This window comes from Pleurodeles waltl, chromosome 11 (assembly GCF_031143425.1).
Source record: "Pleurodeles waltl isolate 20211129_DDA chromosome 11, aPleWal1.hap1.20221129, whole genome shotgun sequence".
Lineage (NCBI taxonomy): Eukaryota > Metazoa > Chordata > Amphibia > Caudata > Salamandridae > Pleurodeles > Pleurodeles waltl.
The window spans coordinates 43776742-43790893 of record NC_090450.1 but is presented as its reverse complement, the minus strand read 5'-3'; positions in this window follow the sequence as shown (position 1 = coordinate 43790893).

Genomic DNA, 14152 nt, shown 5'->3' with positions numbered 1-14152 from the left:
GCGAAGATTCTGGGATGGATTATTTTAAGGCGCCTGGAGTCCTGGATGGCAGGGAATGATATCTTAAGGCGGGACCAGTATGTTTTTAGGGAAGGCCTTGGCACGCGAGATCAATGTCTCAACTTATTGATGCTGATCGGCAAATACACGCAGGCCAGGAAAGGTACGCTCTATCTTGCTTTTATGGATCTTAGCTGTGCCTTCGATAAGGTGAACCGGTCTATATTATGGGAAAGATTAAATCAGCTAGGGCTGGATCCTAATATTGTAGAGTTGCTCCGATATCTACATTCTGGGACGGTTGCAAATGTGAGGGTGGGGTCGAATAGGGAATGCTCAGAGGCCTTTAAGCTTTCAAGGGGTGTGCGCCAGGGGTGTGTTCTGGCTCCTACTTTGTTCCTTCTATATACAAATGGGCTGTCTGATTTTCTGATGAAACATTGTAGGGATGTTCCAAAGGTGAATGGTACTGATATCCCCGTGCTGATGTACGCGGATGACGCAGTCCTCATGGCCCGTACTATGAATGGTCTCCGGGAAATAGTTAGAGCTTATACCTCCTTTATGTCAGCTTTGGGTTTAGAGGTCAATTTTAAGAAATCTCATTTTATGGTGTGTGGAAGACCCTTGAGTAGGGTGGGGGAGCTAAGGGTGGAGGATCAAATTATTAGCAGGGTCCATGAGTTTCCATGTCTAGGGATTATTTTTGATGAGAAAGGATCTTGGAAACCTTGTATTGACAGAAGGGGTGCGCTTTTTCATGCAGCTGTTGGCGCGACTTTTGACTTTGCTGTGAGGGTAGGCAGTAAACCTATCAAGCCTTTGCTTGAAACTTATAGGCGGAAATGTCTCCCTGTCTTACTGTATGGTGCTGCACTTTGGGGGTATAGGGACTCCTGAGCCCTCACGGTGGAAGAAAATTGGTTCTGTAGAAGGCTATTGGGAGTTGGACAAAATATCCCTGGTTTTAGCCTCCATTTGGAACTGGAGCTGGAGTTTGTGCAGGACACTATTCAGTTGGCTCCCCTTCTGCTATGGATCTCAATTTGGACTAACGAACATGCCACTCTGAATAGGGATATTTTAAAGGATTGTCTGGCTTGTGAGAATGCAAAGAATATTCCCTGGTTGATGCACATAAGAAAGTTGGCTCGTGATCCGGGGCGGCCTGAACTGGTTGATCATCCCGAAGGCCTGATTAGCTGTGACAAGAAATTAAGGAGAATTTTTTAAGGATCCTGAAGAACAGGAGGGAGGGGGAGGCCTTAGAGAAAAAATCGATCAGGGATTTCATTATGCTAAAGATGTGGGTAGGTCCTGAGCGCTATCTCTTAGAGATAAAGGATGTGAGGGAAAGGTCTCTCATAACCCGTTTCCGCTTGGGAATCATCAGTAGTAATCTGTGTTTCCCATTAGGTCAGTATGGGGACAAATGTATTAGACCCTGCCCATGTGATGGGGTGTCCCAACAGACCTTGCCCCATTTTACTTTGTTTTGTGTTTTTTTATGCACCATTCAGAACTCGTTTTTTATTACCTCTTTTAAGGCCCAAGGGTTTTGTGCAATATCGTCCTGCTTTTATGTGGTTGCAGATGGCCTGAGATGTATTGGTGTGGAAGGGGCTGGGATCATTTTTGAAGGGAGCTATTACTTGGCGTAATAATGTGGAGTTTTCAGAATGAATTTTCTATTCTATTGCTCCTATGTATGTGGTTATATATGTTTTTTATTCCTGATGGGTGTTCTTATTATTTATGGTTTTATTGCTATTTTTAACAAATGTATTGGAGAATATTAATTGTAATGGATGAATTTTTTCATACCGAATAAAGTTATTATTAATGTTGTAAATTTAACTGCGTCATTTTTTCGGGCCTCCCTGTGCCTGATCACCCCCCTTGCATACATTATGGCCAATGGAGGCATATTATGGCACAATGGTATACAAAGTGGTGCAATGCTAGTTCCTATGAATAACAGCCACTGACAATAATATACACTGAGAGTCACATATACCCACTGAGAGTAATATTATATTACAGTAGCAGTCACAAAGAGCCAGCCTTACTGCTAGGATTTGTAATTGTTCGGTAACTCTAACAGAGAAGCGTCTGCCTATGGCTGGAACGGCGCTCTCTGAACCTTCAAACACGTCACCTGATCCTGTGACCTCTGCAGACGTCACCAGCCCACCCGGCAGTGTGGCTCTCCACTACAGTCATGCACTGTTTCACGAGGTGTGAATGGCTCTGGAAACCCTCCTCCGCTAATGTGGCTTCTTTTACTGGAAGGTTCTCTGAAGCAGACACATTCCTCACATCAGATGGGATTCTGAGCAATAAACAAGTGGTGCAGACACAGTGGCCGCCATCTTGGAACGCTTTCTGATGACAGTCACAAGGATTATTGTCTTGCATGTTTTACGATTTACACTTATTTAGGTGATTCACTGCGTGTCATTGGCTTCATCTGCAGGAGAGCTTACACAGATCAAGGCAGATGAACCCTTTAATGGAAAACTTTTGACTTTTCAAAAACAGAAACTTCTTGTCCCACAGATGTTTTAATCCAGATGCTAGTCGCTAATAACCCAGCATTTTTTTGGACCAGTAGCAGATAAAAGTCGCAGATCAACCACATTTCAATGACAGATTGAGTCAGATGAAAAGATAAAAAAAGGAATGAGCAATAATGTGAGAGCTTGTTCCACCCCCACCAATGAGTTATGCTAATGTACGAAGTTCTGATAGTAGTGAACCTGCAAACCAGTGCTATTGTAATACAATTGCCAAACTTTGAAAATACTGAAACGTAGTGCCAGATTCACTAACAAGTCATGCAACACAACGCAGCAGGACAACTTGCTGCCCTGCATTGTCTGACAGGGAGACAGCAGGAATGTGACACATCTAATAAGATCTGGCACATTCGTGGTCTGTCCATGCGCTGGCACACAGAGTACATCCTAGTGCTGGCCTGCATTACAGCCAGGATTGTTTTTGTGCAGGAAAGTGTCAACAATCCTCTTAGGCATTTTCCTCTTCCTTTGCGTATTGTACAATGCAGCACGTATAGAATGTGGAAGCAATGAGGAGAAATAGACATATAGTTGTCCTGGTTATGCCTCACCTGGGAAAGTTTACCATTTAGAAACATTTCCAAGTTTACTAGTCTTGGAAAATCTGGGAATGCGCCAAAATCCATGCATGAGTGTGAAGGAACATCTACGCTCCATCCATGGAATGCCTTTCCAGGGCAGAGTAATGCAAGGCATTGAATTGTAGTGCCTTTCATTACTCCAGATTTACTAAGCCAAGCAGTGACAGGCAACAGGCAAGGTGTCTTAGTAAATATCACTGAAGCCCTTGTGTTGCCTTGCACCACCTTGTGTGAGTCAGTGGAAACACAAGGCATTTATAAATCTGGGCTCCAGTGTTTGCACAAATATTAGTGAAGCTTGAGTTGAAAATGTGACAGGAAAATGGAAAACCGTGTCATTTGATGGAAGCTTGGTTCAACCTCTGCTAGAGCTACATTTCAAAGCAATGGTCCAATCCAATTGTTAGTTATATGCCATTGGAGTATGGCAATTCTTTACTGTGTACCATTCCTTGAATCCACTTATCTTCAAATTTCCAAGTCCTTACCCACTTACCCTCTGTCCCACACTCTGTGGGTTTTGATACCAGGCAACTTGATTGTACATCTAGAAAACAGTGTGCCCATAAAAAGTATTGTATAAATACAGATTAGATGCTGTGTCAGATGTTTTGTTGGAATTTGGTGGAGTTCTGCTTTACTTTTCCTAATGAACCAGTTGGCAGTGAAGGCAGTTCCAGCTTCTCAAGCATAGACTGATTTAATTTTTTTTGGCTGTTTTATTTCATCAATGTATTTTTTCTTTCATATTTGTAATGGCCACTCATATGTCTCCATTATGGCTGTACAATATCTGAAGATCCAGATACATTTATATATTACCATCTGTTGAGGTCTGGGTTGACTTAGAGACCAATTCAGAATGGTAAATTTATATTTGTGGGTAAGTTTACTCCTTTTCGGTACTCACAAATTATTTACTAGTAACTTTATGACAGTGGACACTCCCCGCCAGGGCAGAACTCTGAATGTAAAAAGATGGGCCTTTGCTACACAGAAGTGTAAGTTTACCTTTGTGAATCGGGTCCACAGACTCAAACATTAACTATAGTTTGGTTGTGCTTTATGAATATTCCATGTCGAGCATTGACTATGACGGCTCCACTGGGAGGGTAATCCTTATGATGACAACGGGCGACATCTATACTGTACTTTCACGTATTGTTGAATTTATAATTGTTTGATTTCTCTTTTACATATCTAATAAAGAAATTAGAGACACAAACATCGATTCTGCACATCACATTTGTGTTCCATGATCTTATAGTGTAGCTCAGCCTTTGGTCCCATTCCTCTATATGGTAATGGAACTCCTCGTGAAATGCAATATCCTTATAATGTACAGCAGGGGTTACTTTATCCCATTCATTAAATCTTCCACAATGCCTATAATTGTTGTGCACATTTTTTGAGTTCATTTGTTGACATTCCCTAGCTACTCTCTCTTATGACACTACTTCGCTGTTAGTTCCTTATTTTTCAATGATGTTTTCTTAAGCCATGTCTTACTAGTGCTGACTCCTCTTCATTTCACCGTGCCTACAAGTGTTGCCACTAATTATCAATTGCCCATGAGTGCTCGCGATTCATATTGTTTGCCTGCTCTGCGAGACCGGTCCCCTGTAGCATCCTGACATTAGCATCTTCTCTTTCCTTGCACTGAGTGCAGACATCTTATCTCCCCCACCGAAAAATGCTGACATCCTTTCCCCATGTCTTATTATAGCAACCCTGCTTATCTCACCTCTAGTGCAAATAATTCTCTCTGCAAAGAGTATTTATCATTTCCTTATTCTGGCACCGCTGAAAGACTGCATCTGTTATAAACACAAGAGCATCTGCAAGCAAAGGCATCAATCCAATGAAACCTTGGTATCTCTCAGTGGCCAATCTGTGCTTTCACCTTTTAGGCACTTCCGACATATAATGACTCCCCTTTCCGGCTGCTCCAATATTCTTCCGCACTACATGAGTCTCGGCTGTTTACCTTAGCATTGCCTGAGCCTGGAGGCACTTTTTTTCTACAGCTTCATGTTCTGACACTTTTTGTCACTGCCTCTGAGGGCTGATACTGGAAGATGGTTCATTTCTGCCACTCTTTAGAACTTTATTAAACTTTGTTTTGCTGCCCTTATTACTGTGAACACAAACCATTTTGGAGGACAAATCACATTTTCTCTCCAGTTTATTTCGAATTTTCTACCTACGGCCTTCACTGCTGTTTAACGAAACCCACAAGTCTTCATCCTGCTGATGAGGAGTTTGAGTTTGCTTTTTTTCTAATTTGGTCCAATAAACTTGAATTTATCGAGGTAATGATGCATCTATGTATCTCTGAATGAACAACTGAGTGCAATAACCAGCTAAGTGTATTATAGTGACAAGAAATGCCATAGAGGGACCTGCAGAGCCGTTCAAAGCCGCCAACTTACTGAACACCATAAACTGTTCTCCCGTCTCTTACACTTCTTCATCCATCATGGATGAAGATAGATGGATGAAGATGTGTAAGAAACAGAGGACCAACTCTTATCCCCTAATATGATAACACCACCTCGATGGTCATTATGAACAACATGGAAATGCTTTCCACATAGACTCAAAAACAAAGACAACACCCTTCCAACCACATACTCTACACTGTGTAACATGTTAGATGTAGGACAGTGCTTCAGTACTAAGCGCTATATAAATGCTGCAATGCAATGGATTACAATACAGTGTTGGCGGGGGCAGCATCTGTGAGCCCGGGCAGGAAGACTCAGGGAGTGCTCAGTAGGTGAGGCCCGCAGGCTGCATTAGCTAATACAGTTAGGAAGGGAGTGAATGATGTCAGATGATGGGTGAAAGATGTATACAAGATGAAATTCTCTAGGGATGTTCTACCATAGTTTTGAGTTTTTAATAACATTCTACAAAAATATTGTACTCAGAAGTACTGAGGACTATCCTATCATAAAGGAAAGTATAATATAGGTAGGTATACATTTATTATGTTAGTGTTGCCATTTCAAATCACAGCATTGGTGACATCACTGAGTCATTGTGACAGCATCCTATAGGCCCTGATTTATTCAAAATTGTCGCAGCGCGGTGCTGCGCCAAAAATAGCAGTGCCGCACTGCGCCACTTTTGAAATGCAAGGATGTGCCTTATTTACAGGAATACGGCGCAGCGCTGTGTTTCCCCCTCCACTGGCACTGAAGTAGGCTACCTGAGCCAATGCAGGCATCCTTGCACCATAGTGCAAGGGTGTCTGCGTTGAGGGGATAGATTGTTTATGTACAGGAAGGGACACCTTTCTCCATGTAAACAATCACTCATGGCATTTTGCTCTTTCTATGCGTGCTGCAGAATTCAGCACACATGGAGAAAGCAAAAATCGAGGGGGAATAAAAGCATTGCTCCTCGTTTCGCCATGCTAACGCCACCCCTGGGGTGGCATTAGTTTTTGGCACTGCCATGGGTTTACGATTACTCGTAAATCTGGAGCAGCATCACCTACTGCAACACACATTGCACACCCCTCTGACACAGAAAACTGCATCGGAGGGGCCCATACTTATAAGGAGGCGTAATACCACAAAAGTGGCGTTACACCTTCTTGTAAATATGGAGCAGTGGTTGGCGCCACCAGAGCATCACGAAAAGTGCCGCTCTGGTGGTGCTAGGGGCTCTTAAATCTGCCCCAGAGTTGATGGACTTGAAGTAATTCAAGTCAGGAGCGAGAGCCAGAGGCCAGGCCCTGCAGCGTACCTTCTGCTACTGTGGGCATGATAAGCCTTTTTATTTTTATATATTTATTTTATAAGGTTTCTTGTATATGGTAATCATCATTTTCCCTTAGAGGTCGACACAAATCTTTGGACTCAGATAGAAGTGTGATAACATCCTAAACAACATTAAACAACAACCGAAACCAAATTTAAACAAATAACATTTGAATATGAATACATTAATTTAAACACACCGCAACCAATGTGCCCATGAATCACCACACCAGTTTAGTAAAGTTCAGATATTTATTTCCCTAGATTAACAGTGCTGTGTTACATAAATCATACGAACAACCAAGTGATACTGTTACAGAAACAACAGCAGCTGATCAAAACGTCTGAAAAAGCTCAATCTAACTAGAGCAATTAACATCAGACACTCAAGAATAACAATTCCAAACAACAATAAAAGAATATGAAAAATAGAAACTGAATACATTTAGTAAACATGGATGAATCAATAACAATTTAATTTCATTTGAACTGAATTTTGAATGTGTCATACTCAACTATTACACTAATTAGAAATGCATGTTGTGGCATACATGCAAAAAGAAAAAAAAAAGAAAATTCTTTTTTTTAGAAAACTTCTAGCTAAGGTGCTAGCCAAAAATGCGGTTGGATTTCTAAAAGAGAGTAAACAGAAAAACCTGCAAAGAACAAATGCACTTTTCATACCTCTCCTTAATTGATTGGATCAGCAAGCAGCGACGGCTTCATCAATAGAGCATCTTCGGTCTTCACTCAAACACGACACGGAGAGGGACACAGTTGAGTAATGTTTGGGCTTATTGTTTCTGAACCGTCAATGGTGTAAAGCTAAGGACATGACACATCTCTCACTAGAGATGTAAAAAAAAATAACTGACTGACATAATCTAAACATTCCTATATTAAAACCATAGAAGCAACTAGCTAGAATACCATTAGTCAGTTTATGGGGTGGTTTAGGTCAGAACCAATTAATTCTCTTCCACCTTTCAGAAACATCTTTTCTTCATTTTCTTGATTCAATATTGGACCATTTGCTTCTGCTCCGATCACCAGTTTCTGCAATAGAATACAATAGTTGCAGGTTATACATGAGCACTGAAAACCATTGATCTTGGGTTCACATTATCTCATCCTAGAAAAAGCAAAACAAATGTTACAACAGAAGAACATAACTTTCCACAATATCGGAGTTACACAGGATATTGAAAATCTATCTCACTAAATGTTTGAAATATTATGTGAAGTCAGCAACATGAACAATGAACAGTGAACTTCTAGAAACTGCTGAGACAAAAAACATTGCACAAGCTTTTAAAATGTAGAATTAGCTTTAGGACTTTTCATGGAGGTCCATATTTGATAAAAAAACATTTTAATTCATATTTTAATTTAATAATCATTTAATTCCTTTACATTCATGTTCATATTAATCCATATTAATAATTATAAGACATTTCTACATTAATTAATATTAATTTTATTTAATGCGTATTGTTTATGGTGTCCACCACTTTTGACATTTTACATGATGCACATTTTAAACACACATTAATGTCAAAACAGACTTTTAATACACATTTCACTCTTTAAATTAGTAATTTAATTCTTAAAAATGTTATTAATTATCTTGCTCTCTAACACTACACACACCAATGGCTGTGTACAGTGGTAGGTTGACCTCCTGTGACAGTGTGTACAGGGCCTGCCCTTTTAGATGTCATCGACGATGCCATCAATGTTTTCATTAAACATGCCACGACTGATGTTTTGCATGGTCATAAGCAGTGCATGGTGGGTCTAACTTATACTTTTGGCAGTAAACTATAACTGGTTTCAGTGTTTTTGTTTACTAAACGTTCATTTTTATCTTATTTCAACACCTAGCTATAACATCTCTTTACTTTATCTGTTTTCAGTAGATTTCTAGGGTTTTTATTAACATGAACTATTATTACTATAGGCAACTAGATCTCCGCTTTAATCCTTGTTATTTTTTCCAGAAAAAAATATTTATGTGGGCATGTATGTGTGTGTGTGTGTGTGTGCCTGAGCCACCGTTGCGAAAACTTTAATCACCAAATGCACTTTTTTTTGCTCTACATGTAATCTATAATGAATAAAGAAAGTAGCAAGGATCATCCATTTGGCTAATCTGGAGATATCTGGTTTGGAAACATCTTGAACTTCTGCCCTGGACTAGAAGCAGAAACCAATGTAGTAGACGTTCGTTTACCTGTTAAAGGAGATTCCACTCTGCCTCAAATTACAAAGTGGAAATCACCATTTTACTTACTGTACAGAGGGAAGCAATTGAAGTCCAAAGACTCTTGCTGGTGATGCAACGTAGATAGTAGAGCATTCATAATGGTACACTGCAACAGCTCTAGCCCAGGCAAATTATATTCTACCCTACACACATCTAATGTGGGAACCAATGTCCTTGGAAGAAAAAGTTCTCGAAAATAGGGGAAAATAATCTTATCTTCCAAACTGAAGGCAAATGTACTTGTAGGTACCATAAGTATTAAACACGTAACATACCTGTGTGTAAAAATTCTGAATATGGGGTGACATGAAAGACGGACTCTAGCTCTTTGTAACTCGGAGCTGAAGTTTTGATGCACTAAAATGGAAACACAAGAGATGCAAATTTAATATCTGCCTATTGTAAACGTTCAGATGAAGGATTAGTCTCACTTCACCTGGAATTTCAACTTTTTCTCTCTTGGACAGGCTTTCTAGTGGACCAGAGACCCACTTTAAAGAGCAGTGACGTCAACGCCTTCCTTCACCTATCATCTGAGGCTTTATTATTGTGAATAAGTATCATGCAGGAATTAGTTCAAAGTCAAATATTTGGCACTGGCCTATACATCAAGGACATTGCTTTGGATTTAACTGACATAGCCACATAGCCAGTAGGCAGCAATTGAAAGACTGATATGGACATTTTAGGAGCATGAATGGAACCAGCATTAAGTTGGAAGGCTCCAAATAACTTTTCACGATAGATGAGATTATGAGGATCATAGAAATCGGACATTGGAATACTTTGTAATAATGTCAATCCTTTATTTCTGACAAAGACTGTTTATCTTGATATTATCTATTTGGCTGTGTGGGCGGTTATCCCTTGCTGTTATTGATTAGTTTGTCCTTTTTGCATGTAGAGATGTTTTTAGGATTTGTGTGAATGCACTGGAGTGATTGCGTATACTGTTTTTATTCATTTAATTTTCCTAGGGAGGACTGTTCACTTTCGTATTATTTGAGTCGATGAGTGATAAAGTTAATTTGGTGATCATCTAATTAAAAAAAATATATTTGAATAATTAAATAGTATGAAATTTGTTGCTCATATTATATTGTGGATGATCTTTTGAATTTGTGCTGTCTTTTTTGTGTGTGAGTTTGGGATTCCGACTCTAGGAACCCTTTTTTGATTTAGTAATTTTTGCTTTTTTCTTGTTTAGAGGGATTTCAAGTGCTAATGTCATGCAGGAATTAGACCTTCTTTACAAAGTAGTTTACACTCTCTTTTGGGTGACAATGTCAACAAAAACAAACATTGCCGTAGAAAATAGGTCTCGCCTTTGGGACCATATAAACATTTAGCCATACAGCACATTAAACGTTTATCAGAAATAAACTGTATTTTGCATTCCTTAATACATTTGGCATTAGATTGTGATGGTCAGAAAAGCCCCTAGAGGGCACCACAATAAAATACCATTTGAAATAAACTTGGTCATGTAACCATATAGTGAGCCCCTAGAAGACTTAAATAGATGAAAAGAGAAGGACAGAGAGCATTGCAGTGTAACCATATATTCAGCCCCTAGACGACATAGGGTCCTTTGCACTTTCAGGCCTAACAATCCTGCAAAATTATTATTACAAACAAGGCCCTTTGAGCACAAACTACTCCCAGCCGTAAAACAAAAGTTCTGGCCATGAGAGAGCTCAAAAAGACATTGAATGGTATGAGAGGTTAAGATTTTGGGGTCCGCCCATCCTAGCGATGGGGGTGCAGAAAATGAGCTGGACAGAAAGAGCACATTGTGCTAAACATTTTGGTGGTGGTTCCATTGTCCTACTACCACCACAGGCAGAGTTATGAGCAAAAATGCGTTGTAAAAGGAAGGCCCTGCAAAGCATTCTGGGTGAGTTTCCCAGTGCAGTGAATAATGTAATATTGCATCTCCCGCTGTGCCAGGGAGAGTTGCCAGTTTTCTATTTAAAAGGAACCAGTTTGTATATTTTTCAACTGCTAAACCTTGGGAAGAATTTTGGAAGGGGCTGCAAATTTAACTAGTGCCCATATAAAGCGATCCAATCTTCCGGGCCAGTTTTCGTTATATAAATTAATTTTAAAAAATCCACTTACAGCTTACAGCCTTTGTTGGGTGTAGACGCCGCAAAGAAACAGCGAGATGCTAGAGGAAGATACATCATACCACCACCAGCGTGAAGCAGAGAGGCAAAAGAAAAAAGTAGTGCGCCAACACTAAGTATATGGCCGATCGTGCATTAATCAATGTAACAGGGTCAGTCTCCAAGGCGGTAACAAAACAGCCTCAAGGAGGGCCAAACCTAAAGCATTTACCTACAAAAAAAAAAAAGGAATTTTGAAAGGCAGGCCAGGGAACGAATGAAAGTGACGGGTGTGAGATGGGCATGGTGAAAGCCGACAGAAGTAGATTACAGCATGCCGAGGGACAGCACATTCACGCTGCCTAGGCTCGACCTAAAAACTATAGAGTAGAGAGAATTGAGTGGCTATGATTATACATGTGCACCTAAAGCGACCTGGGTTTAATGGAGACTTGAAGCTATTCTAGAACTTATTGTATTATGGGCTGCCGTGCCTGCCCTGTTACTCACCCACCGTAGCTTACAGATTAATGGAGGTCTGAGGCATCCTTACACGTGGCAAGAACAGTCTTCGAGCAAGGCCCTGTTTGACAACTACAATGTGCATGCACACACTTACCTAAAGTAAAGTGATGAAACTTTTTTCTAGCTGCTCGCTCCATCTGTCGCAGAAACAAGTATGAGCCCATCAACCCCTCATGCACCTTTGTTTTCCATAACACAGCAGAGATGTACAGAATCAAGTGGAGGGCTCCCAGAAGGATACGCCTGGCACCAAGACTTTGAAGAAACAAATGCTAACATGTTTAAAACCAAAAAAAATTTTTTTTTAAATGGTGACCCTTATCCCTAAGGTAGCTGGACTTTACTGTCAGAGCAAAGATGATACTCGTATGGTACGAAAAAAGATGGCTACCTGGGGAGTGTGGCCTTTTTGACCCCATCCAGTGAGTATGTGTAAAGGGCTTCTGTTTTTTAAATATACTTTAAGGTAAAATCTGTCTTTTTCCAGAAGTGAGATGACTTCATTCTCATTGGGACTAAGAAGTGTTCCCGGAGGTAATATGGCTTGAACCCAGGCATGAAATCTCAAGGATGAAAAAACTGAGTTTGGAAATATATGTCCTCAAATAAAATTTGATGGATGTAGGTGGTTCCCCTTTTCTGCTTGAAGTGAATGTAGCTCATTCACTGCAGGCCAGATGCGATGAAATAATCAAGAAACAGAAATTAATCATGCTGCTTCATTTTATATTGGCTTTTAGGTAAGTAAATAATCTTTGGATTGAATCCCAAAACAAAACCTCAAAAACCTTTTTTTCCATAACTGAGACGTGGCAATAGGAGAGAAATAAGTAAACCACACTCTAAAGTCATCCAATGGTGAAAGAGTTTCACATTTCTTCAGTGAACAGGAAACATACATGCATGCACGCCTTCACACACACATGCGTGTGTGTGGACATGCAAGAGAGGTGTGCATTATTGCCCATTTAATGACAACCAACACCAGTATAGAAAAATAATTTTTTGCATCCCCCAACAAATGGCATTTCTTGGCCACTACCATTAGTAACGCTTTGAGGAGCACAGTGACTAGGCGAATTTGCAGAGTAGTGATCCATTTAGGTTTGAAATGCAATGGATCTTTGAGGTGCATTGTCATAACCCACAAGTGCACAGTTTAGTGAATACATTTTACTTATAACACACAGGCCATGTTTATGAGTCAAGCACACTTAGTAAAAATGCTTTTTGTGCTGGTCATGATGAATTGCAATTTACCAGAATGCATTACTAAGTTATCCTGAAGGAAATCACCCACACCTGAGCCTGAGTTTTGCAGTATTTGAATGGGGATTGGGTCTCATTAGACATAAACTAATCTGTTTTGGGGGATTATCCCTATTGGTCAGTTTCTAGGCTCACTAGAGATTCCAGATTCTGCTGAAAATGAGAAGTGAACTGCCTAAACATCACATATGAAGTGTGTGGTGTGCACAGCATCCGAAGATTTATAATTTTATTTTTTGTTTAATTGATATTATTATTTGGTTTGATTTCTTTTCTCCAAAAGGAATCGTCTCCATCAGTCAGAATTTGATGACATTCTAATTGTGTGTGCTTTATAGCCAACAACCCCTCCGCAAGCCTATACGAACCAAGGATTGACAAACTTTAGAGACCAAGTACAACACACACGGGCAGATTTAGGAGCCCCTAGCGCCATAGCGTCATGCCTGCGCCAGGCATTATGTATGCAAGGGGAGTGTTCCACCATTAGAGGAGGCCGAAAAACATCTCAGAGATTTCCTGGCGCCATTTTTTTCAGCACTTTTAACACCTGCTCAGAGAAGGCGTTAAAAGGGGGCTTCCATTTTATAATGAGCCCCTGTGTACTCTGCAGGAGTAGCGCCAACATTGTGGTACTGCTCCTGCAGAGTACATCAATAGCTTAAAAAACTGACACTATTGCCCCCTACCCTGTGCCACGGTGCGCCGTATTTTAAATACTGCACACACACATGGTGGCAGTAGGGGGCGCTAAGGTGCACTTTTCTCAAATGTTCCCCACAGTTTGTTTTTCAGGAATGTTTGGGCGCCTCTGAGATGCACAACAACAAAATGTAAAATTGTGGGCTGGGTTGTAATCCTTGTTTTCGTGTTATCAGATACGCATATACGCATCGCACCAAACAACAGCTCTGTTACTGCCAAAAAAAGAACAGTAAACAACTTGTCACGTGAAAGATGAGAAATCAGATGAAGTGAACGAGTGTGAACTACTTCATTCTGCAAATTAGAAACTGCTCCATCCCTGAAATGCCAAGCACTGTGACAATGAATC